Source organism: Scyliorhinus torazame, chromosome 19 (genome assembly GCF_047496885.1).
Source record: "Scyliorhinus torazame isolate Kashiwa2021f chromosome 19, sScyTor2.1, whole genome shotgun sequence".
NCBI lineage: Eukaryota > Metazoa > Chordata > Chondrichthyes > Carcharhiniformes > Scyliorhinidae > Scyliorhinus > Scyliorhinus torazame.
Window position 1 is genome coordinate 18,914,800 of NC_092725.1, and position 25,277 is coordinate 18,940,076.

The 25,277-nt window shown below is 51.6% G+C and overlaps 1 long non-coding RNA gene across 1 annotated transcript; it reads left to right on the forward strand.

Moving 5' to 3' along the window:
* Positions 1–13,434: 13,434 nt before the first annotated feature.
* On the forward strand, positions 13,435–15,541 carry LOC140395867 (uncharacterized). The gene is made up of 2 exons (XR_011936344.1): positions 13,435–13,673; positions 15,266–15,541. It is a non-coding gene; the product is annotated as an uncharacterized lncRNA (long non-coding RNA).
* Positions 15,542–25,277: the final 9,736 nt, after the last annotated feature.

Genomic DNA, 25,277 nt, shown 5'->3' on the forward strand with positions numbered 1-25,277 from the left:
GCACAATGCTCGCAGTGTGGTCTAACTGCGGGATATGGAGTCCAGAACTGTGCACAGTGCTCACAGTGTGGTCTAACTGAGGGATATGGAGACATCAACTGTGCGCAGTGCTCCCAGTGTGGTCTGACTGAGGCTGTGGAGACCAGAACTGTGCACAGTGCGCCCAGTGTGGTCTAACCGAGGGATATGGAGACCAGAACTGTGCACAGTGCTCGCAGTGTGGTCTAACCGAGGGATATGGAGACCAGAACTGTGCACAGTGCTCCCAGTGTGGTCTAACCGAGGGATATGGAGACCAGAACTGTGCACAGTGCTCCCAGTGTGGTCTAACCGAGGGATATGGAGAACAGAACTGTGCACAGTGCTCCCAGTGTGGTCTAACCGAGCGATATGGAGACCAGAACTGTGCACAATGCTCCCAGTGTGGTCTAACCGAGGGATATGGAGACCAGAACTGTGCACAGTGCTCCCAGTGTGGTCTAACCGAGGGATATGGAGAACAGAACTGTGCACAGTGCTCCCAGTGTGGTCTAACCGAGCGATATGGAGACCAGAACTGTGCACAATGCTCCCAGTGTGGTCTAACCGAGGGATACGGAGACCAGAACTGTGCACAGTTCTCCCAGTGTGGTCTAACTGAGGTATATGGAGACCAGAACTGTGCACAGTGCTCCCAGTGTGGTCTAACCGAGGGATATGGAGAGCAGAACTGTGCACAGTGCTCCCAGTGTGGTCTAACCGAGGGATATGGAGACCAGAACTGTGCACAGTGCGCCCAGTGTGGTCTAACCGAGGGATATGGAGACCAGAACTGTGCACAGTGCTCCCAGTGTGGTCTAACCGAGAGATATGGAGAACAGAACTGTGCACAGTGCTCCCAGTGTGGTCTAACCGAGGGATATGGATACCAGAACTGTGCACAGGGCTCCCAGTGTGGTCTAACCGAGGGATATGGAGACCAGAACTGTGCACAGTGCGCCCAATGTGGTCTAACTGAGGGAGGTGGAGACCAGAACTGTGCACAGTGCTCCCAGTGTTGTCTAACTGAGGGACATGGAGATCAGGAATGTGCAGTGCCCCAAGTGTGGTCGACCTGAGGGATGTGGAGACCAGAACAGTGCACAGTGCTCCCAGTGTGGTCTAACCGATGGATACGGATGGCATTATGGTAATGTGCGCCCTCCCGCTGCTCCTCCACCCAGCAACTGTTTCCTTTGTAGTTTCTGTGTCTCACTCACTACCCACAATGTGGAGGCCACATCTTTTCTCTTCTGTGACTGCGTTGAAATAAACATACAGCCTCCGTCTGCCTCTCCCCCACATCCCACCACCCCTTCTCTTACACCCGCCTCCCCGATCCCAAGTAGCCAAACACTAAGTGACCACTGTCCCTTCACATTCCCTCTGTATTGTTTCCCACAAGTCTCTCCATTCCCTCTTCCCTGGGGGAGGGGGGTCTAAGCCCCCAATGATGCCTCGCTGCCTTCCAACCCCAACTGCGTTGATTAGATGGGCCGAATGGTGCAATAGACTCGACATCGATCGGCTATTTGATGCCACCCCAGGGTTGGGCATTAGCTGAAGATTAGACTACACAGGGTGTGGACAGGATTGGGGTAAAACCTTGGGCGTTGGACAGGATGCAATGTGGGTGTGACGGTTTCCACCTTTGGCCATCGGAGCTGTGACGAGCGTTGGCCACTGTGAAACATTTCCTCCAGCCTGTTAAGTATTTAACCGGGACACGGAACTGAACTGTCGCCGGTCTCCATCCTGTCTGACATCCTTCCACACAGAGTTAGCGATGAGCTGTCCCTTGAATAGGGGCCTGTCTGTGCGAACAACACAGAAACTCTCAACTGCTCCATGGACAAAAAGAGTGTGATGCATGGAGACAGGGATAAGGTGAGTCACAGAGAGAGGGCGCGACACCTCGGAGACGAGGCGCACCATCGGGTCTTCACCGACCTTCCGAAAGACCCATTATCCCTGTGACCCCGCGCATTGATCATGCCCAATTCAACAAACCCTGCGGAAACCCATGCAGACGCAAAGAAAATGAACAACCTCCACTATGAGGCTCAGGTAGAGAACGTCCATGCTCCCAGTTGGCAAATTCTGAAACTAAATGACCTGAAACAGAAGGAGAACCTTCAGCCCGTCATTTCTCAGTTAGACCACACTGGGAGCACTGTGCACAGTTCTGGTCTCCATACCCCTTGGCTAGACCACACTGAGCGCTGTGCACAGTTCTGGTCTCCATATCCCTCAGTTAGACCACACCGGGAGCAATGTGCACAGTTCTGGTCTCCATATCCCTCGGTTAGACCACACTGGGAGCACTGTGCACAGTTCTGGTCTCCATATCCCTCAGTTAGACCACACCGGGAGCAATGTGCACAGTTCTGGTCTCCATATCCCTCGGTTAGACCACACTGGGAGCACTGTGCACAGTTCTGGTCTCCATATCCCTCAGTTAGACGACACTGGGAGCACTGTGCACAGTTCTGGTCTCCACATCCATCGGTTAGACGACACTGGGAGCACTGTGCACAGTTCTGGTCTCCATATCCCTAAGTTAGACCACACTGGGAGCACTGTGCACAGTTCTGGTCTCCGTATCCCTCGGTTAGACCACACTGGGAGCACTGTGCAGAGTTGACGTCTCCATATCCCTCAGTTAGACCACACTGGGAGCACTGTGCACAGATCTGGTCTCCATTCCCTCAGTTTGACAACACTGGTAGCACTGTGCACAGTTCTGGTCTCCGTATACCTCGGTTAGGCCACACTGGGAGCACTGTGCACAGTTCTAGTCTCCGTATCCCTCGGTAAGACCACACTGAGAACACTGTGCACAGTTCTGGTGTCCATTTCCCTCAGTTAGACCACACTGGGAGAACTGTGCACAGTTCTGGTCTCCATATCCCTCAGTAAGACCATGCTGGGAGTACTGTGCAGAGTTCTGATCTCCATATCCCTCGGTTGGACCACGCTGGAAGCACTGTGCACAGTTCTGGTCTCCATTTCCCTGAGTTAGACCAGTCTGGGAGCACTGTGCACAGTTCTGGTCTCCATATCCCCCATTTATACAACATCGGGAGCATTGTGCCCAGTTCTGATCTCCATATCCCTCGGTTAGACCACACAGGGAGCACTGTGCACAGTTCTGTTCTCCATATCCCTCGGTTAGACCACACTGGGAGCACTGTCCAGGTCTCCATATCCCTCAGTTAGACCGCACTGGTAGCACTGTGCACAGTTCTGGTCTCGCTATCCCTCGGTTAGACCACACTGGGAGAACAGTGCACAGTTCTGGTCTGCATATAACAAAGAACAAAGAACAAAGAAATGTACAGCACAGGAACAGGCCCTTCGGCCCTCCAAGCCCGTGCCGACCATGCTGCCCGACTAAACTACAATCTTCTACACTTCCTGGGTCCGTATCCCTCTATTCCCATCCTATTCATGTATTTGTCAAGATGCCCCTTAAATGTCACTATCATCCCTGCTTCCACCACCTCCTCCGGTAGCGAGTTCCAGGCACCCACTACCCTCTGTGTAAAATACTTGCCTCGTACATCTACTCTAAAACTTGCCCCTCTCACCTTAAACCTATGCCCCCTAGTAATTGACCCCTCTACCCTGGGAAAAACCTCTGACTATCCACTCTGTCTATGCCCCTCATAATTTTGTAGACCTCTATCAGGTCTCCCCTTAACCTCCTTCGTTCCAGTGAGAACAAACCGAGTTTATTCAACCGCTCCTCATAGCTAATGCCCTCCATACCAGGCAACATTCTGGTAAATCTCTTCTGCACCCTCTCTAAAGCCTCCACATCCTTCTGGTAGTGTGGCGACCAGAATTGAACACTATACTCCAAGTGTGGCCTAACTAAGGTTCTATACAGCTGCAACATGACTTGCCAATTCTTATACTCAATGCCCCGGACAATGAAGGTAAGCATGCCGTATGCCTGCTTGACTACCTTCTCCACCTGTGTTGCCCCTTTCAATGACCTGTGGACATGTACTCCTAGATCTCTTTGACTTTCAATACTCTTGAGGGTTCTACCATTCACTGTATATTCCCTACCTGCATTAGACCTTCCAAAATGCATTACCTCACATTTGTCCGGATTAAACTCCATCTGCCATCTCTCCGCCCAAGTCTCCAAACAATCTAAATCCTGCTTTATCCTCTGACAGTCCTCATCGCTATCCGCAATTCCACCAACATTTGTGTCGTCTGCAAACTTACTAATCAGACCAGTTACATTTTCCTCCAAATCATTTACATATACTACAAAGAGCAAAGGTCCCAGCACTGATCCCTGTGGAACACCACTGGTCACAGCCCTCCAATTAGAAAAGCATCCTTCCATTGCTACTCTCTGCCTTCTATGACCTAGCCAGTTCTGTATCCACCTTGCCAGCTCACCCCTGATCCCGTGTGACTTCACCTTTTGTACTAGTCTACCATGAGGGACCTTGTCAAAGGCCTTACTGAAGTCCGTATAGACAACATCCACTGCCCTACCTGCATCAATCATCTTAGTGACCTCCTCGAAAAACTCTATCAAGTTAGTGAGACACGACCTCCCCTTCACAAAACCATGCTGCCTCTCACTAATACGTCCATTTGCTTCTAAATGGGAGTCGATCCTGTCTCGAAGAATTCTCTCCAGTAATTTCCCTACCACTGAAGTAAGGCTCACTGGCCTGTAGTTCCCTGGATTATCCTTGCTACCCTTCTTAAACAGAGGAACAACATTGGCTATTCTCCAGTCCTCCGGGACATCCCCTGAAGACAGTGAGGATCCAAAGATTTCTGTCAAGGCCTCAGCAATTTCCTCTCCCGCCTCCTTCAGTATTCTGGGGTAGATCCCATCAGGCCTTGGGGACTTATCTACCTTAATATTTTTTAAGACACCCAACACCTCGTCTTTTTGGTTCTCAATGTGACCCAGGCTATCTACACACCCTTCTCCATACTCAATATCTACCAATTTCTTCTCTTTGGTGAATATTGATGCAAAGTATTCATTTAGTACCTCGCCCATTTCCTCTGGCTCCACACATAGATTCCCTTGCCTATCCTTCAGTGGGCCAACCCTTTCCCTGGCTACCCTCTTGCTTTTTATGTACGTGTAAAAAGCCTTGGGATTTTCCTTAACCCTATTTGCCAATGACTTTTCGTGACCCCTTCTAGCCCTCCTGACTCCTTGCTTAAGTTCCTTCCTACTTTCCTTATATTCCACGCAGACTTCGTCTGTTCCCAGCCTTTTAGCCCTGACAAATGCCTCCTTTTTCTTTTTGACGAGGCCTACAATATCTCTCATTATCCAAGGTTCCTGAAAATTGTCGTATTTATCCTTCTTCCTCACAGGAACATGCCGGTCCTGAATTCCTTTCAACTGACACTTGAAAGCCTCCCACATGTCAGAAGTTGATTTGCCCTCAAACATCCGCCCCCAATCTATGTTCTTCAGTTCCCGCCTAATATTGTTGTAATTAGCCTTCCCCCAATTTAGCACTTTCATCCTAGGACCACTCTTATCCTTGTCCACCAGGACTTTAAAACTTACTGAATTGTGGTCACTGTTACCGAAATGCTCCCCTACTGAAACATCTACCACCTGGCCGGGCTCATTCACCAATACCAGGTCCAGTACCGCCCCTTCCCTAGTTGGACTGCCTACATATTGTTTTAAGAAGCCCTCCTGGATGCTCCTTACAAACTCTGCCCCGTCTAAGCCCCTGGCACTAAGTGAGTCCCAGTCAATATTGGGGAAGTTGAAGTCTCCCATCACCACAACCCTGTTGTTTTTACTCTTTTCCAAAATCTGTCTACCTATCTGATCCTCTATCTCCCGCTGGCTGTTGGGAGGCCTGTAGTAATCCCCCAACATTGTGACAGCACCCTTCTTATTCCTGATCTCTACCCATGTAGCCTCACTGCCCTCTGAGGTGTCCTCCCGCAGTACAGCTGTGATATTCTCCCGAACCAGTAGCGCAACTCCACCTCCCCTTTTACATCCCCCTCTATCCCGCCTGAAACATCTAAATCCTGGAACGTTTAGCTGCCAATCCTGCCTTTCCCTCAACCAGGTCTCTGTAATGGCAACAACATCATAGTTCCAAGTACTAATCCAAGCTCTAAGTTCATCTGCCTTACCCGTAATACTTCTTGCATTAAAACATATGCACTTCAGGCCACCAGACCCGCTGTGTTCAGCAACTTCTCCCTGTCTGCTCTGCCTCAGAGCCCCACTGTCCCTATTCATAGAACATAGAACATAGAAAATACAGCACAGAACAGGCCCTTCGGCCCACGATGTTGTGCCGAACCTTTGTCCTAGATTAATCATAGATTATCATTGAATTTACAGTGCAGAAGGAGGCCATTCGGCCCCTTGAGTCTGCACCAGCTCTTGGAAAGAGCACCCTACCCAAACTCAACACCTCCACCCACCACCAAGGGCAATTTGGACATTAAGGGCAATTTATCATTGGCCAATTCACCTAACCCGCACATCTTTTGACTGTGGGAGGAAACCGGAGCACCCGGAGGAAACCCACGCAGACACGGGGAGGACGTGCAGACTCCGCACAGACAATGACCCAAGCTGGAATCGAACCTGGGACCATGGATCTGTGAAGCAATTGTGCTATCCACAATGCTACCGTGTTATCCTTCCCTAGTTCTCCCTCAATGCTCTCACCTTCTGACCTATTGCTCCCGTGCCCACCCCCCTGCCATACTAGTTTAAACCCTCCCGTGTGGCACTAGCAAACCTCGCGGCCAGGATATTTATGCCTCTCCGGTTTAGATGCAACCCGTCCTTCTTATATAGGCCACACCTGCCTCGGAAGAGCTCCCAGTGGTCCAGATAACGGAAACCCTCCCTCCTGCACCAGCTGTTTAGCCACGTGTTTAGCTGCTCTATCTTCCTATTTCTAGCCTCACTGGCACGTGGCACAGGGAGTAATCTTACAACCCTCGAGGTCCTGTCTTTTAACTTTCTGCCTAGCTCCCTGAACTCCTGCTGCAGGACCTCATGCCCCTTCCTGCCTATGTCGTTAGTACCAATATGTACAAAGACCTCTGCCTGTTTGCCCTCCCCCTTCAGGATGCCCTCTACCCGTTTGGAGACGAATCAGATATCCCTCGGTTCGACCACACTGGGAGCACTGTGCACAGTTCTGGTCTTGATATCCCTCGGTTAGACCACACTGGGAGCACAGTGCACAGTTCTGGTCTCCGTATCCCTCGGTTAGACCACACTGGGAGCACTGTGCACAGTTGTGGTCTCCATATCCCTCAGTTAGACCACACTGGGAGCACTGTGCACAGTTCTGGTCTCCATTTCCCTCAGTTAGACCACACTGGGAACACTGTGCACAGTTCTGGTCTCCATATCCCTCGGTTAGACCACACTGGGAGCACTGTGCACAGTTCTGGTCTCCATATCCCTCAGTTAGACCACACTGGGAGCACTGTGCCCAGTTCTAGTCTCCATATCCCTCGGTTAGACCACACTGGGAGCACTGTGCACAGTTCTGGTCTCCATATCCCTCGGTTAGACCACACTGGGAGCACTGTGCACTGTTCTGGTCTCCATAACCCTTGGTTAGACCACCCTGAATTCACGGGAGAGACCCCCTAGCGAACGGCCTCATCTGAGCTAATGGTTCCCCATCAAGTGCTCATGTGGGTGCCGATCAGTACACCCGTTTTAGACACGTAATACTGGCAACATGGCTGCTGTGGGGACTTGACGAGGTGAATCGCCACCTCCGCTCCCGGGCAATGAGTGGGTGGGGGTGGGGGGAGTGGGGTGGGGAGGCAGCCATACTCGTGGTGGGCTGCCACTTGTGGTGGTGGGGGGCTTCCCCATCAGCTGGTGGGAGATGTGGCTGTCTCGGCGTCTGCAGGTCCACCATCCCACCCCCAGGTCATGCTTACCCATCACGAGGGCATCCCCGGGCCCCTGCCTGTCTGCCCCCGCACCACCCATTGACTGACGGGCCCTCTGGCCGTGCGGCTGGAGGCTATCGCTAATGGGGGATTGGCAAATTTGGTTCAGTGAGAACTTCACACAGCGCAGTTGGATTCCTTTTGCCGGGCCATGAAGCATGTGGGAATTCTTGCCCAGCATTCTAATCACACCTTGATGCCTGAACACTGCAGCAGTCAACACCCAGGGGCTGGGACACAGCTCCAAGGACATGTTCACAGCCGGATGGTGGATGAATGCCCGGGGAGGTGTCCAGCGCCCGGCACATGCAACATTACATGTGGGTGTCTGGTGTACGGGTGTGGAGTCCAGTGAGCAGGGGTCCCGCTGTGGAGACCCTCATCCTCGTCCCCTTCACATAGGACGTGGTCTCGCCTGATATCTCCCTTCACCCCTCTCCACTCCCCCCCCCTTCTCCCTTAAGCATCTCATTTCCCCATCTCCGCTTCACCCCCCAAATCCCAAACATCGACCCTGTTGCATAGAATTTCACAGATCATAGAATTTACAGTGCAGAAGGAGGCCATTCGGCCCATCGAGTCTGCACCGGCTCTTGGAAAGAGCACCCCACCCAAGGTCAACACCTCCACCCTATCCCCATAACCCAGCAACCCCACCCAACACTAAAAGCAAATTTGGACACTAAGGGCAATTTATCACGGCCAATCCACCTAACTTGCACATCTTTGGACTGTGGGAGGAAACCGGAGCACCCGGAGGAAACCCACGCAGACACGGGGAGGATGTGCAGACTCCGCACAGACAGTGACCCAAGCCGGGAATCGAACCGGGGACCCTGGAACTGTGAAGCAATTGTGCTATCCACAATGCTACCGTGCTGTTTCAACCTACAAGGGTCTGTGTCACATCGCCCCAGGGTGCTGGGACGGTCTCGGCACCATCAGCGGGTGACTATCGAGGGCAGGGTGGCACTGAGAGCTGAACACTGGTGCTCCTCAATCTATGCCACAGTCTGACCTCTGCTTGTCTGCTGAGTGCTCGCTCGCACCCATCACCTGCACGCGGTGGGCCTGGTGAGGCAGGGAAAGGGGGGGTATGTCCAGGACCACCATGCCTGGGGAACGGAGGCAGGGGATCCGTACACAGCCTGCATTCGGAGGAAAGTGACTGGGGCGTCAGATTGCTCAAGTGCAACATATTTTAATGCTGTACATATGTGTCCCCAACTGCCCCGAGCCCCCGATGGTGCTGTCCTCCTCCCCCATCCAGCGCAACCCTTCCCCCACACCCCTTCCTCCCCCTTCTACTCCCCACCTCCCCCCAGTGCCCTCTCAGTGACCCTCGACCTGCTCGGCCTACCGTGCTTGACCCCTGCACCTCACGTGTCCCCAGGATGCACATCAGAGATGGAGGCAAGCTTCTGCCTACCGCGTACCGTGGCCTTTGGTGCCCCTGGTGGACGACCTCTGGGGGCCCTGGGGCCGGTGGGCAGTGGCACATGCCCCACTGTGCCACCATGTTCTATGTGCTGACTTCGAAATTGGCTGTTGTCGGGGGGCGGGGGGGGGGGGGGGGGGGGTCTCATGGGAGCAGGTGGCTGCTGTCGCCACTCCGTGCTGTGGCTCCATGTTGGCACCTCACGCCCCCTCCTCCCAGTTGTGCAGTTTTGGTGGATTGGCCATGATCAATGTGCGGTGTTACAGGGATAGGAGGATCTTTTGGAGTGTCGGTGAAGACCCGATGGTGCGACTCGTCTCCTAGGTGTCTCTCCGTCTCTGTCTCTGTGTAACTTGGCTTATCGCTGTCTCCATGCGTCACACTCTTTGTCTTTGCCTCTCTGTGACTTACTCTTTGTGTTTCTGTCCCTCTCCCTTGCTGTAAAACTCTCTTCTCTCTCTGCCCTCCCCCTCTCTCCTTCTGTCCTCCATGGGACTGGTGTCCACCATAACACACACACACATACAGTTATATATAAAATATCCAGTTCAGAACAGATCTGCAAAGGGTATTTGGCAATTCTCCATGGATTAATCTGATGATATTTGTCCATGGAGCAGTTGAGAGTTTCTGTGTTGTTCGCACAGACAGGCCCCTCTTCAAGGGACAGCTCATCGCTCACTCTGTGTGGAAGGATGTCAGACAGGATGGAGACTGGCGACAGTTCAGTTCCGTGTCCCGGTTAAATACTTAACAGGCTGGAGGAAATGTTTCACAGTGGCCAATGCTCGTCACAGCTCCGATGGCCAAAGGTGGAACCCGTCACACCGACATTGCATCCTGTCCAATGCCCAAGGCTTTACCCCAATCCTGTCCACACCCTGTGTAGTCTAATCTGCAGCTAATGCCCAACCCTGGGGTGGCATCAAATAGCCGGTCGATGTTGAGTCTATTGCACCATTCGGCCCATCTAATCAATGCAGTTGGGGTTGGAAGGCAGCGAGGATTCATTGGGGGCTTGGACCCCCCTCCCCCAGGGAAGAGGGGATGGAGAGACTTGGGGAGCGGGGGATGAAAGCGTTTAAAAGTGACATATGTTGATCCCAGACCAGACCCCCAACAGTGGCTCGGAAACTACACAGGAACCCCAAAATGTTATTTTAATGTTGTCAGACTGTGAGGAGAGAATTCCTCGCTCCAGCAGTGGCTTCACAAACAAATGGGGATGTGGTCGATTGAAACATACTTTATTCCTAAAATAGCATTAAAATATCTATAACATCACATTAAAAATAACTTGCAATTACCCTTTAAACAATACTGCCCACTACAGTGAATACAAGACCCTGAACTGCTGTCTTTATTCCCACTAAATCAGCAAGAAAATAAACCCCCTCAGCTCTAAAGCTGCTGTAACAACCATTGACTCTCAGGAATAATTACTTTACAGAGATGTTTCTTTGAGAAAGAGCGATCTCTTGACCCTGCTTTAAGATAGGATCTGACCCCTGTCAGACCCATGCAGAAACTCTGGCTGTATCTCACCAGAAGATTTTTCTCAGCTTTTCTCAGCTCCCCATTGTTCTCAGACAAGTTGCACGGCTTTAAAGACTGTTAATCTGGTTTAACTGAAGAGCAGGGAGAGCAACACTGTTTGACCTGGACTCACAACTTCATTCAAAAAATCAACTGACCTGCTTTCTGCAGAATTCCTGTTGCATTGGTTCCACCCAGTAATGACTTCACCTTGCCATACTGAAATCTAATTAACTCCACAGGGATTCCCCTTCATCCCAACCATCTGCATTAGATCAAGCTTTTTACCATGCTTTAATTGCACCACTGGCTCATAAAACACCCTTGCCATTTAAACTAGGGTTTCTTTGTGAAACGTGACTGCAGCAGTCACACACACATCAGCCCAGGTGTTTAACCTTGACTGCACCAAATACTCAGAGTGATATATTTTCAATTCTACATTAATCCCAGACAGGAGTCACTTATTGGGGAGTCAATTGTAATCTGGGTGGGTGGGAGGGGAGGTCGGAGCTGTAGAAGGAGTGGTGGGGTGGGGGAGGAAGATGGCGGCTGAGTCTCTGGGTGAACGCAGGCACTGCAGAGAGGGATGGTGGTCCCCCAGTGGGGGCGGTGAGTGAGACTCTGACCCTGAAGAGGAAACAGCCAGCGTGAAGGGAAAACACAGACCACCAGACAATGACAGACAGAGTACTGATGCCTCCCCCTCCCCTCTCAGTATAGGGTTAGGGGTTGGTGTATTCTGCAACCTGGAGTGTTAAATAAATCTCTGCCACAAGAGGAACGTGGAACTCCTGGATTGTGGTGAAGACACACCTGGTTTCTTCATGTCCCTTCAGCCAAGGTCAATCTGCCACCTTAACCCAGTCCGGCCAACGCGTGACTCCATGCTCCGCAGCGACCCGATTGGTTGCAAGCCGCCCTGGCCTCCCCCTCAGATTGTCAGGGAGGTGGAAGGTGAGGTTATCGAGAGTGGGAGGAGCACATGGACATCTGGTGACTCCAATGTAAACAGTGTGAAGAGCCGAGGCCCCAGGCTGGTCCAGTGCCAGCCGTCTCCACCCCCGCCCGGTGCCCCCCATCCCCACTCCAGCCATGCCCTGTGGAGGGACTGGCCCCTGGGGACGCAGAGGGACTGAGATCAGCCAATGATCTGATTGAATGGTGGGACAGGCTCGAGGGGCTGAATGGCCTCCTCCGGTTCCTATGATCGTATGACCCTCAACCCTTGACCCCCTGACTCTGATGCGTGACGGGGCAAACACTGGATATTAAACCTCTCGATGCCCTCTGTCAGCCAATGAACCCGCTCTCCCTCATGTACAAATACCAATTGAAAGGATCGATAAGGGGAGTGTGGGGCATAGAATCTTCTCAGATCGGGAGACCTGGATGCCCATCACCAAGAATGTCTGCCTGAGGACCCGCGCTGACCCAGTTGGTTGAGCCACTGAGGACATAGACACCAGATGTGGGCAGAGCCAAGGGGGAGAGGGGCCAATCCAGGGAGGGGTTTACAGCCACCTGATACTGTCCACTCCCGATCTACCTGTCGCTGACGTACCCCTCCGGGGCACTGGCTGTACCAAACTCCAGGAATCTTTATTGTCACAAGTAGGCTCACATCAACACTGAATAGAGTTACTGTGAAAACCCCCGAGTGAAAATGAAATGAAATGAAAATCGCTTATTGTCACAAGTAGGCTTCAAATGTAGTTACTGTGAAAAGCCCCTAGTCGCCACATTCCGGCGCCTGTCCGGGGAGGCTGGTACAGGAATAGAACCGTGCTGCTGGCCTGCTTTAAAAGCCAGCGATTTAGCCCAGTGTGCTAAACCAGTCGCCACATTCCGGCGCCTGCTCGGGTCCACAGAGGGAGAATTCAGAATGTCCAATTCACCCAACAAGCCTGTCTTTCGGGACTTGTGGGAGGAAACCGGAGCGAAACCCACTCCGGCACGGGGAGAACGTGCAGACTCTGCACAGACAGTGACCCAAGCCGGGAATCGAACCAGGGACCCTGGAGCTGTGAGGCAACAGTGCTAACCACTGGGCTACCGTGCTGCCCAAATGCAGCAATATCGAAAACAGAATAACTACGTCAACCTTACAACTGTAACAAGAGAGACAGGGAGCAGGGAGAGAGAGACAGAGGGATAGGGTGTGAGAAATGGAGAGATTGCAAAAATGAGACAGAGAGGGGGGAGGGGAAGGTAAAATAAGTTGTGCTTTTACATATCCCCCATAAACATTGGCCCCATAACACCGGGGAGAGCTCCCCCGACTCTTCACCCAATCGTGGCCGAGGGACCAGGTGATACAGGTTTGACATCATTGACAAAAGAGGCGCCATTGGCTAAATGGTCTGTTGTATGATTCTTATATGAAACAGCAAAACATTTTTGCAAACCCTTTCCAGCTCAGTTATTATTCAGACTTATCCCTCCATTTATTAATGAGAAACCGATTTGATTCCAGTTAATGTCGAACACGTCCATTCGACCTGTCCAAGGTGGAGCCTACCCGCGTCGTGTGTGTGTGATTATTAACCACAGCAGGCTCAACGTGTTGATATAAAGGGCTCCTGTGCCCCAGCTATCTCACTGTGACCGGGAGGAGATCAGTGGAGAACGATGAAAGGACTGTTTTTGCTGCTGGGGTTCCTGGGGCTGATACAGCCCATAGCTGGCAATGGATTCATTGGTGGTTCAGTCCCGTCAAGTTCGTATCTCTTTCAGTATACCATGTAGAAAAATTCAGATGGGCATGAGGTTGTGCCCAAGGTGGGGCCAGCTCTCAGCGCGTGTGTATGTGCATGAGTAACTACAGAAAGCTTGCGCGATTCATGTAAAAAGCATATGTGCTCGCAGTCCTGGTGCCCATATCCCTCGGTTAGCACCTACCTGGATCACTGTGTACTGTCCTGGCTTCAATACCATGGGTTTCACTACACTGGGATCACTGTGCACAGTTCTGGTCTCCATATCCATCGGTTAGACCACACTGGGATCACTGTGCACAGTTCAGGTCTCCATATCCCTCGGTTAGACCACACTGGGATCACTGTGCACAGTTCAGGTCTCCACATCCCTCGGTTAGACCACACTGGGATCACTGTGCACAGTTCAGGTCTCCATATCCCTCGGTTAGACCACATTGGGATCACTGTGCACAGTTCAGGTCTCCTTATCCCTCGGTTAGACCACACTGGGATCACTGTGCACAGTTCTGGTCTCCATATCCCTCGGTTAGACCACACTGGGAGCACTGTGCACAGTTCTGGTCTCCATATCCCTCGGTTAGACTACACTGGGATCACTGTGCACAGTTCTGGTCTCCATATCCCTCAGTTAGGCCACACTGGGAGCACGATGCACAGTTCTGGTCTCCATATCCCTCAGTTAGACCACACAGGCAGCACTGTGCACAGTTCAGGTCTCCATATCCCTCGGTTAGACAACACTGGGAGCACTGTGCACATTTCTGGTCTCTATTTCCCTCGGTTAGACCACACTGGGAGCACTGTGCACAGTTGTAGTCTCCATATCCCTCGGTTAGACCACAATGGGAGCACTGTGCACAGTTCTGGTCTCCATATCCCTCGGTTAGACCACACTGGGAGCAATGTGCACAGTTCAGGTCTCCATATCCCTCGGTAAGACCACACTGGGAGCACTGTGCACAGTTCTGGTCTCCATATCCCTCAGTTAGACCACACTGGGGGCACTGTGCACAGTTCTGGTCTCCATATCCTTCGGTTAGACCACACTGGGGGCACTGTGCACAGTTCTGGTCTCCATATCCCTCAGTTAGACCACAGTGGGAGCACTGTGCACAGTTCTGGTCTCCGTATCCCTCAGTTTGACCACAGTGGGAGCACTGTGCACAGTTCTAGTCTCCATATCCCTGTTAGACCACACTGGGGGCACTGTGCACAGTTCCGGTCTCCGTATCCCTCAGTTAGACCACACTGGGAGCAGCCCCCCCCCCCCCGAGTCGCTCTCCCTGCCCCCCACCTGGATGGCCCCCGCAGCCAGAATGCCGAGGTCCCGCCAGGCAGGACCATATGTAAATGTCACCGGCGGTACTCGGCTGGCACTTTGCCCGCTTTCCACGGCCCCTGACCGGCGCTGCGGTGACTGCGCCGGCGCGATTGGCGGCGATTCTCCGGGCGCCGGCCCGGGGTCGGAGCGGCGCGGCGGGATTTACGTGCCCCTCCGCCGATTCTCCAACCAGGCCCGGGATCAGAGAATCTTGGCCCATGGGCTTCTGAAAGGATGACATCAATGATTTTTTTCCATTCTACTTCCCAGCTTCGAGAACCTGCTTTCAAGTTGGAGCAACCTGCCGAATTGAACCCTGTCAGAAACTGGAGTACAGGTTGTCGAATCATTGTGACTTTTTTCTGAAGTGCTGCGGAGTTCATACACGTATCCAGAAATAATGTGACCCACTGTGGTATCCAGCGATTACGCTCAATTATACTCACGGTAATCTCTGTTATTCAGGCTAAGTTGCCGTCTGTAGATCCAATTACCCCTGACCCCCTGCTTTATGAATCATGTGAATAAAACTGGCTTCATCATTCACCACCTCTTGTCCGCTTCTGACTTCTCACACAGATCGGGATGTTAGTCTATCAACGGTCATGGAGTTAGAGAGAGAGAGGGTTTGAGAGAGCAGAAGAGTAAGAGAGTGGGACGAACTAGAGGAAGGGGACTACGAGAGGGAGTGTGAGTGCGAGATGGAGAGAAGGGAAAACTAACGAGAGGTGGAGTGACAGAGAGAAAGCGAGACTTCGAGAAAGGGGGGGGAGAGAGAATGGGCTAAATAGGGAAAGATGAGAGAATAGAGTGAGGGACAATTAGGGAGAGGGACAGTCGCCCAGAGAGAGATAGTGAGGGAGGGAGAGTTAGAGAGAGTGGGACAGTAGGAGAGGGTGTGTTAGTGAGAGGGGGAGACATAGATTGAGGGGGAGAGTAAGCAAGAGACAGTTAGAGATGAGGAGTGATAGAGGGAGGGTTAGACAGAGTGGTAAATTAGAGAGAGAAGGAGAGTTGGAGAGAGTGAAAGAGGGGGAGAATTGGAGGAAGAGTTAGAGAGGGTGAAAGTTGGAGAAAGGAGATGAAAACGATAATTGCTTATTGTCACAAGTAGGCTTCAATGAAGTTACTGTGAAAAGCCCCTAGTCGCCATATTCCGGCGCCTGTTCGGGGAGGCTGTTACGGGAATTGAACCGTGCTGCTGGCCTGCCTTGGTCTGCTTTCAAAGCGAGCAATTTAGCCCTGTGCTAAACAGGCCCTGAGGCAGTATAAGGGAGAGGGGGAGAGTTAGAGAGAGAGGGTAAATTAGGGAGAGGGGAAGCGTAGAGAGAGGGGGAGAGTTAGAGAGAGAGGGTAAATTAGGGAGAGGGGAAGCGTAGAGAGAGGGGAGAATTAGAGAGAGGGAGAGAGTCAGAGAGAGCAGAGAGTCAGAGAGCGAGAGGGAGTGTTAGGGAGAGGGGGAGTGTTAAAGAGATGGGGACATTTAGAGAGAGCGAAGGAGATTGGCAGCTAAACTTTCCAGGATTTAGATGTTTCAGGAGGGATAGAGGGGGTTGCACGATTGGTTAAGGAGAACATCACAGCTGTATTTCAGGAGGACACCTCAGAGGGCTCATGCAGCAAGGCAATATGGGTAGAGTTCAGGAATAGGAAGGGTGCAGTCACAATGTTGGGGGTTTACCAGAGGCCTCCCAACAGCCGGCGGGAGATAGAGGAGCAGATATGTCGATGAATTTTAGAAAGGTAAAAGCAACAGGGTTGTTGTGGTGGGGTGGTTTTAACTTCTCCTATATTGACTGGGACTCACAGATGCTCGGGGTGTGGATGGGGCAGAGTTTGGAAGGAGCATCCAGGAGAGCTTCTTCAAACAATATGTGGATAGTCCAACTAGGGAAGGGGCCGTACTGGACCTGGTATTGGGGAATGATCCCGGCCATGTGATCGAAGTCTCAGTCGGGGAGCATTTCGGGAATAGTGACCATAATTTAGTAAGTTTTAAGGGATTATTGGATAAAGGTAAGAGTAGTCCTCAGGTAAAGGTGCTAAATTGGGGAATACTAGTTACAACCGTATTAGGCCGGAACTGAATAATCTAGATTGGGGGCAGATGTTTGAGAGTAAATCAACATCTGGCATGTGGGAGGCTTTGAAATGCCAGTTGATAGGAATTCAGGACTGGCATATTCCTGTGTGGAAGATGGATAAGTACGGCAAGTTTCAGGAATCTTGGATAACGGGGGGTATTGTGAGCCCAGTCCAAAAGGAAGCATTTGTAAGGGCGAGAACGCTGGTAAACGTGAAGCTCGCGAGGAATATAAGGAAAGTGCGAAGGAGATTAAGGAAGGGGTCAGGAGGGCTAAAAAAGGTCACGAAAAGTCATTGGCAAACATTATTAGGGAAAGTCGCAAGGCTTTTTATTCGTACATAAAGAGCTAGAGGGTAGCCAGGGTTGGCCCACTCAAGGACAGAGGAGGGAATCTTTGTGCGGAGCCAGAGGACATGGGCACGGATATAAATAAGTACTTTGCATCAGTATTCACCTGCCAGGGAGAGTGGGAGTGTGTTCCATCTCTGCAGGTCATTTTTAACTTCCTCCGTCAGCTTGGTCAGGATCCACTTGTGGATTTGTGTCCAGTCATGGGCAATTTGGATCCCCAAGTAGTGGAATTTGAGTCGGGCCTGTATAAACGGCAGCCCCTCCAGCTCTGCCCCTCCCCCTCCAGCTCTGCCCCTCCCCTCTCCAGCTCTGTCCCTCCGCCCTCCAGCTCTGTCCCTCCGCCCTCCAGCTCTGTCCCTCCCCCTCCAGCTCTGCCCCTCCCCTCTCCAGCTCTGCCCCTCCCCCTTGCGTTTCACCGGGAACATCGCCGTTTTGCTCAGGTTGAGTTTTTAGTCCGAGAAGGTTCCAACCTCTTTCGAGAGCACCATGGTTCCCCCCGTGCTGCTTTGTGGGTCCGAGGTGTAAAGGAGAGGTCATCCGCGTGTGTTCTCTGCCTCCTCTCCGGATCCCCTTCCAATCCTTTGCCGCCCTGAACCCGATCGCCAGTGGTTCAGTCACCAGAGTGAACAGCAGCGGGGATAACGGACATCCCTGCCTCGTGCCTCTGTGTAGCTGGAAGTATTTAGAGCTGGTGGTGTTTGTCCGTATGCTCGCTGTGGGAACGTTGTACAGGAGTTTCATCCAGGCGGTGATCCCTGTTCCAAGCCGGAACCGCTCCAGTACCTCGATGACGTACTTCCACTCGACTCTGTCAAAGGCCCCTCCTGTGTCCAGGGAGATGATCACCTCAGGTGTTCTCTCCCCGGATGGGGTCTTTATCACGTTCAGCAGGCGGCTAATGTTCGATGTTAGCTGTCTACCCTTTACAAAGCCCGTCTGGTCTCCTACACCACCTCTGGTATTCAGTCCTCCAGTCTTTTGGCCCGGATCTTATCCAGGATTTTTGAGTCGATGTTTAGCAGCGAAATGGGTCTGGAGGACCCGCATTCTGTTGGGTCTTTGTCCTCTTTGGGGATCAGTGAGATTGAGGTTTGTGCCAGCCTGGGTGGCACGGTGCCCTTCGCCACCAAGACCGCGAACGTCTCCCGCAGGTGCGGGTCAGTGCCCATTTTCTGTCCGGGAATCCGTCTGGTCCCGGTGCCTTCCCCACCTCCATGACCTGTCCCAGTTCCAGCGGCGCTTCCCAACCCAGTCTCCATTCCTCCCCCACGACTGGCATGTCCAATTCATCGAGGAACTGTTTCATCCCAAATCCCCGGCTGGGGGCTCAGAGGTGTCCAGCTCCCAGTAGAAGGTCTCAAACACCTCGTTGGCCTTTTTCCGGCTCGGTTACTAGTTTGCCCCTGCTGTTTCTAATCTGTGCTATTTCCCTCGTGGCTGCCTGCTTCCTCAGCTGGTGGGCCAGGAGACGGCTGGCCTTGTCTCCGTGTTCGTGCAGGGACCCCGTGTCTGGCGGAGTGGGTACACTGTTTTCCTCATGGAGAGCAGTTTGATTCGTCAGTGTGTATCTATGTCGTGGATTTTCACCATGTTCTTCTCTATAATCTCCGTGTTGTCCCAATTGGGAGCGTACACGTTCACCAGGACTACCGGTGCCCGTCCAGGACACCGCTGACAATGACGTACCGTCCTCCTGGGTCTGTAACCATCCTCATTGCTGTAAATATCGTCCTCTTATTTAACAGAATGGCTACTCCCCTGGTCCTCGTCCCGTAGCAGGAATGGTAGGTCTGTCCCACCCAGTCCCTCCTGACCTGCAGTCGGTCCTTCTCCCTCAGGTGAGTCTCTTGGACGAAGACAATGTCGGCTTTCATATCTTTCAAGTGGGCTAGACTAGTACCTCTCCCATCACCCATGGCACCTTCCCATGCAATCGCAGAAGGTGTAACACCTGCCCCTTTACCTCTTCCATGCTTAACATCCCAGCCCAAACACACACATTCCATGCGAAGCAGCGTTTCACTTGCATCTCTTCCAATTTGGTCTACTGCATTCGCTGCTCCCAATGTGGTCGCCTCTATATCGGAGAGACCAGACGCAGACTGGGTGGTCGCTTTGCTGAGCACCTTCGGTCTGTGCGCATTCCGGACCCGGACCTTCCCGTTGCTTACCATTTTAACACAAGACCCTGCTCCCATGCCCACATGTCTGTCCTTGGCCTGCTGCAATGTTCCAGTGAAGCTCAACGCAAACTGGAGGAACAACATCTCATCTTCCGGTTAGGCACGCGACAGCCTTCCGGCCTCAACATCGAATTCAACAACTTCAGATGATCAGCTCTACCCCACCTCCACCCATTTGTTTTCATCCCTTTTCATTTTAACTGTCTTTTACCATTTCTTTCTTTCTTGTCTTTCTCAATATATATTTACCACCCACCCCCATCCTATCCACGTTTCCTTACCCCTTCTCCTCTCTGCTTCCCCCTTCTCGTCCCCCCACATCTACAGTTCACCCTCTGATGTTAGTTTCCCTGCAGTTTGGCCTTTCGCATCTTTTGTCCTCTCTGGGGACTGCCATTCGGACTCTTTCTCCTTGCTTTCTGTGGCCATTAGCAGCCCGTTTCCCTGGGTTTCTGTGGCTATGACTCACCTTTCATTCTCACTCCACAGTATAAATATTTCCCACTTTCTCTGCCTTTTAGCTTTGACAAAGTGTCATCAGACTCGAAACGGGAGCTCTTTCCTCTCCCTACAGATGCTGCCATACCTGCTGAGATTTTCCAGCATTTGCTCTTTCAGCAAAGACTCTGGATCTTTTCACTGCTCGTTACGTGCCCTGACATTCCAGGTGACTATTCTGGTGAGGAGTGTTCACCGCCACCCCCCCTGCAGGCTGAATAAGACTTACCCGGCAGACACGCCCCTGCACTCCGTGGCTTCCCTTTATCCAGGTGTCGTCCAAAATGGCCGTGCTCACATTCTCCCCATGAGGTCAGGTCCCTGTGCTCTAGACTTTCTCTGGGGGCAACAGAAAGCTACTAAAAAAGCTATAAGAAGAGTAAGATAGCTTATGAGGGTAAACATGCTCAGAATATAAAAACAGATAGTAAAAGTTTCTACAAATATATAAAGCAGAAAAGAGTGGCTAAGGTAAATAGTGGTCCTTGAGAGGATGAGAAGGGAGATTTAATAATGGGAGATGAGGAAATGGCTGAGGAACTGAACAGGTTTTTTGGCTCGGTCTTCACAGTGGAAGACACAAATAACATGCCAGTGACTGATAGAAATGAGGCTATGACAGGTGAGGACCTTGAGAGGATTGTTATCACCAAGGAGGTAGTGATGGGCAAGCTAATGGGGCTAAAGGTAGACAGGTCTCCTGGCCCTGATGGAATGCATCCCAGAGTGCTAAAAGAGATGGCTCGGGAAATTGCAAATGCACTAGTGATAATTTACCAAAATTCACTAGACTCTGGGGTGGTCCCGGCGGATTGGAAATTAGCAAACGTGACACCACTGTTTAAAAAAGGAGGTAGGCAGAAAGCGGGTAATTCTAGGCCAGTGAGCTTAACTTCGGTAGTAGGGAAGATGCTGGAATCTATCTTCAAGGAAGAAATAGCGAGGCATCTGGATGGAAATTGTCCCATTGGGCAGAAGCAGCATGGGTTCATAAAGGGCAGGTCGTGCCTCACTAATTTAGTGGAATTCTTTGAGGACATTAACAGTGCGGTAGATAACGGGGAGCCAATGGATGTGGTATATCTGGATTTCCAGAAAGCCTTTGACAAGGTGCCACACAAAAGGTTGCTGCATAAGATAAAGATGCATGGCATTGAGGGGAAAGTAGTAGCATGGATAGAGGATTGGTTAATTAATAGAAAGCAAAGAGTGGGGATTAATGGGTGTTTCTCTGGTTGGCAATCAGTAGCGAGTGGTGTCCCTCAGGGATCAGTGTTGGGCCCACAACTGTTCACAATTTACATAGATGATTTGGAGTTGGGGACCAAGGGCAATGTGTCCAAGTTTGCAGACGACACTAAGATAAGTGGTAAAGCAAAAAGTGCAGAGGATACTGGAAGTCTGCAGAGGGATTTGGATAGGCTAAGTGAATGGGCTAGGGTCTGGCAGATGGAATACAATGTTGACAAATGTGAGGTTATCCATTTTGGTAGGAATAACAGCAAAAGGGATTATTATTTAAATGATAAAATATTAAAACATGCTGCTGTGCAGAGGGACCTGGGTGTCCTAGTGCATGAGTCGCAAAAAGTTGGTTTTCAGGTGCAACAGGTCCTTCATTGCTAGAGGGATGGAGTTTAAGACTAGGGAGGTTCTGCTGCAATTGTATAAGGTGTTATTGAGGCCATATCTGGTGTATTGTGTTCAGTTTTGGTCTCCTTACCTGAGAAAGGACGTACTGGCACTGGAGGGTGTGCAGAGGAGATTCACTAGGTTAATCCCAGAGCTGAAGGGGTTGGATTACGAGGAGAGGTTGTGTAGGCTGTGACTGTACTCTTTGGAGTTTAGAAGGATGAGGGGGGATCTTATAGAAACATATAAAATTAGGAAAGGAATAGATAGGATAGATGTGGGGAAGTTGGTTCTACTGGCGGGTGAAAGCAGAACGAGGGGGCAGAGCCTCAAAATAAGGGGAAGTAGATTTAGGACTGAGTTTAGGAGGATCTTCTTCCCCCAATGGGTTGTGAATCTATGGAATTCCTTGCCCAGTGAAGCAGTTGAGGCTCTTTCATTAAATGTTTTTAAGATAAAGATCGATAGTTTTTTGAAGAATAAAGGGATTAAGGGTTATGGTTGTGGTGATATGCATCACTGTAAATACACAAGGGGTTAATGTAAATACACTACGACTAAGTAAACACTAGAGAGAGCACCAGAGACATGATGACATGCAGACATACAGCTAATGAACACATAGAATAGGACACGACCAATGGGCAGTCAAGACACCCAGAGGTGACACTACCACAAGGGGGCAATACACAACCCACATATAAGGACAGGTTATATATGCTCTTTCTCTTTCCACAGGCGACATATAGAGAGTTGGACAGGGGCAGATCAGAAGCATCACACCCACCACGTGGCTTTGAGCAGACTGGTTAGTTAGACTGAGTTACTATAGCAAGATTAGCAGGAGTCGAACTCATAGAGAACTGTGCTATTGGTTCAATAAATCACATTGAACTTACTTCAATGTCTGGAATATCTTTTGGTCAAAGCTGCATTGAGTTGCAGCCTGTGTTATCCCAGAGTACATAACACAACATGGTACCAGTAGTGCCTGTTGAATCTATATAGTTCAACTCAGCAAGATCCGTAACTACCAGCAACAGCACCCAGGCAAGATGATCGCGATTCCGGTTCCTCAGCAGCTCAGGTACCACGGCAATCTCGTGCCAACTGGCGTGCATTCAAGCAGAGATTTGAGATTTACATGGTAGCATCCGACCTAGATGGCGTGGCCGATGCTGAGAAGATAGATCTTCTACTCACCATTGCGGGTGAAAGTGCAACAGAAATCTTCAACTCCTTCAAGTACCCCAAAGGGCAGGACAAGAGAGACTTCCAGATAGTCCTGGACAAGTTTTAAAACTACTGCGAGGTGATCACAACAGAAATGGGTAAAACTGGCGCCTATACTCACCACGAGGCAAAGGTAGACTTGCAACTGAAGCAAACGGCAGTTTTGATTGGCAGCCATCTTGCGCAAGGAGCCGCACATGTGCAGTTGAGAAAAGAGCGCACGGTGAAGGAAAAGCGATCTGCGCATGCACAATCCATTCCTACGCTCTACGTCACAAGCGTCATGACATCAGAGGCCCCGGACCACGCCCACTTAAAGGGGAAATGTCCCAAAATAGTGAAAAAAAAAATTAAAGCCAGAAAACACAATTCTTGCACCTGGAATGACAGCGCAATGCCTGAACTTCGACCAGTTGCTGAAAGTAACCTCCGCAGAATCCTGCAACAAGCAGTTAACACCGCCCGAAGAGCCGATATGGTCCTTGAAGATTACGACACAAACGATGACTTCATCACTGGACGTGGTGACCTCAGCACCAAATCCGAACCGCAACGAGATGTGTTGTACAGTGAAGCATCCGACACAGTCATGGACGAGTTCTTCGGATTTGAGGATCCTCAGCCCAGCACAGACGACATCCCGACCCGTGAGTACAGGATTCTGCTGCGGCCTGACGCCAAGAGACAGAGAGCGGTACAAGCCCACAGAGAGCGGCCTGACACCAAGAGACAGAGAGCGGTACAAGCCCACAGAGAGCGGCCTGACGCCAAGAGACAGAGAGCGGTACAAGCCCACAGAGAGCGGCCTGACGCCAAGAGACAGAGAGCGGTACAAGCCCACAGAGAGCGGCCTGACGCCAAGAGACAGAGAGCGGTACAAGCCCACAGAGAGCGGCCTGACGCCAAGAGACAGAGAGCGGTACAAGCCCACAGAGAGCGGCCTGACACCAAGAGACAGAGAGCGGTACAAGCCCACAGAGAGCGGCCTGACACCAAGAGACAGAGAGCGGTACAAGCCCACAGAGAGTGGCCTGACGCCAAGAGACAGAGAGCGGTACAAGCCCACAGAGAGCGGCCTGACGCCAAGAGACAGAGAGCGGTACAAGCCCACAGAGAGCGGACTGACGCCAAGAGACAGAGAGAGATACAAGCCCACAGAGAGCGGCCTGACACCAAGAGACAGAGAGCGGTACAAGCCCACAGAGAGCGGCCTGACACCAAGAGACAGAGAGCGGTACAAGCCCACAGAGAGAGGCCTGACGCCAAGAGACAGAGAGAGATACAAGCCCACAGAGAGCGGCCTGACACCAAGAGACAGAGAGCGGTACAAGCCCACAGAGAGCGGCCTGACGCCAAGAGACAGAGAGCGGTACAAGCCCACAGAGAGCGGCCTGACGCCAAGAGACAGAGAGCTGTACAAGCCCACAGAGAGCGGCCTGACGCCAAGAGAGTGGCCCCCGCACCACGAAGAGTCCCCAACTCCGCACAGAAAGCGATGATTGCCTCCACAGCGAGATCACTTCACGTCTCCGTTGAGATCGCACAGATCGACTTCACACAGGGAACGATGCCAGACTCCACAGAGAGAGCGGTACAAGCCTCCACAGCGAGCTCGTTGACAGACTCCACGATGGAAGCAACGCAAGACTCCAGAGCGCAGTCCTTGCATGAACAAGACCGTGAAGGTCTAGCAACCTTACCTGAGCAACCAGCAGCAGACGATGCAAGCCTGCCACGCTCAAGTGCACAGCAAGACGACTATGACAGTCTTCCACACTCACGTGAACAACAAAAAGACTATGACAGTCCACCCAGATTATTTGAGCCACCAGAAGAAGACTCTGACAGTCTACCCAGCTCATCTAATCGACAAGAAGACACTAATGGTTTACCCACTGTACGTGCGACAAGGGCAGCACGGTAGCATAGTGGTTAGCATAATTGCTTTACAGCTCCAGGGTCCCAGATTCGATTCCCGGCTGGGTCACTGTCTGTGCGGAGTCTGTATGTTCTCCCCGTGTGTGCCTAGGTTTCCTCCGGGTGCTCCGGTTTCCTCCCACAGTCCAAAGATGTGCGGGTTAGGTGGATTGGCCTTGCTAAATTGCCCTTAGTGTCCAAAATTGCCCTTAGTGTTGGTTGAATGGGGTTACTGGCAGCGCGCTGCAGAACTCGTCCAGCGATTCTCCGGGGAATTGCCGTCTCATCGCGAGTTGGTGGCGTGCGTAGACCTGGTTTATGGGCCGAATACAGACCCCTTTCAGCATGGTGAGCGCCGCCTGGAAATCCTCCGCGTCTTCGA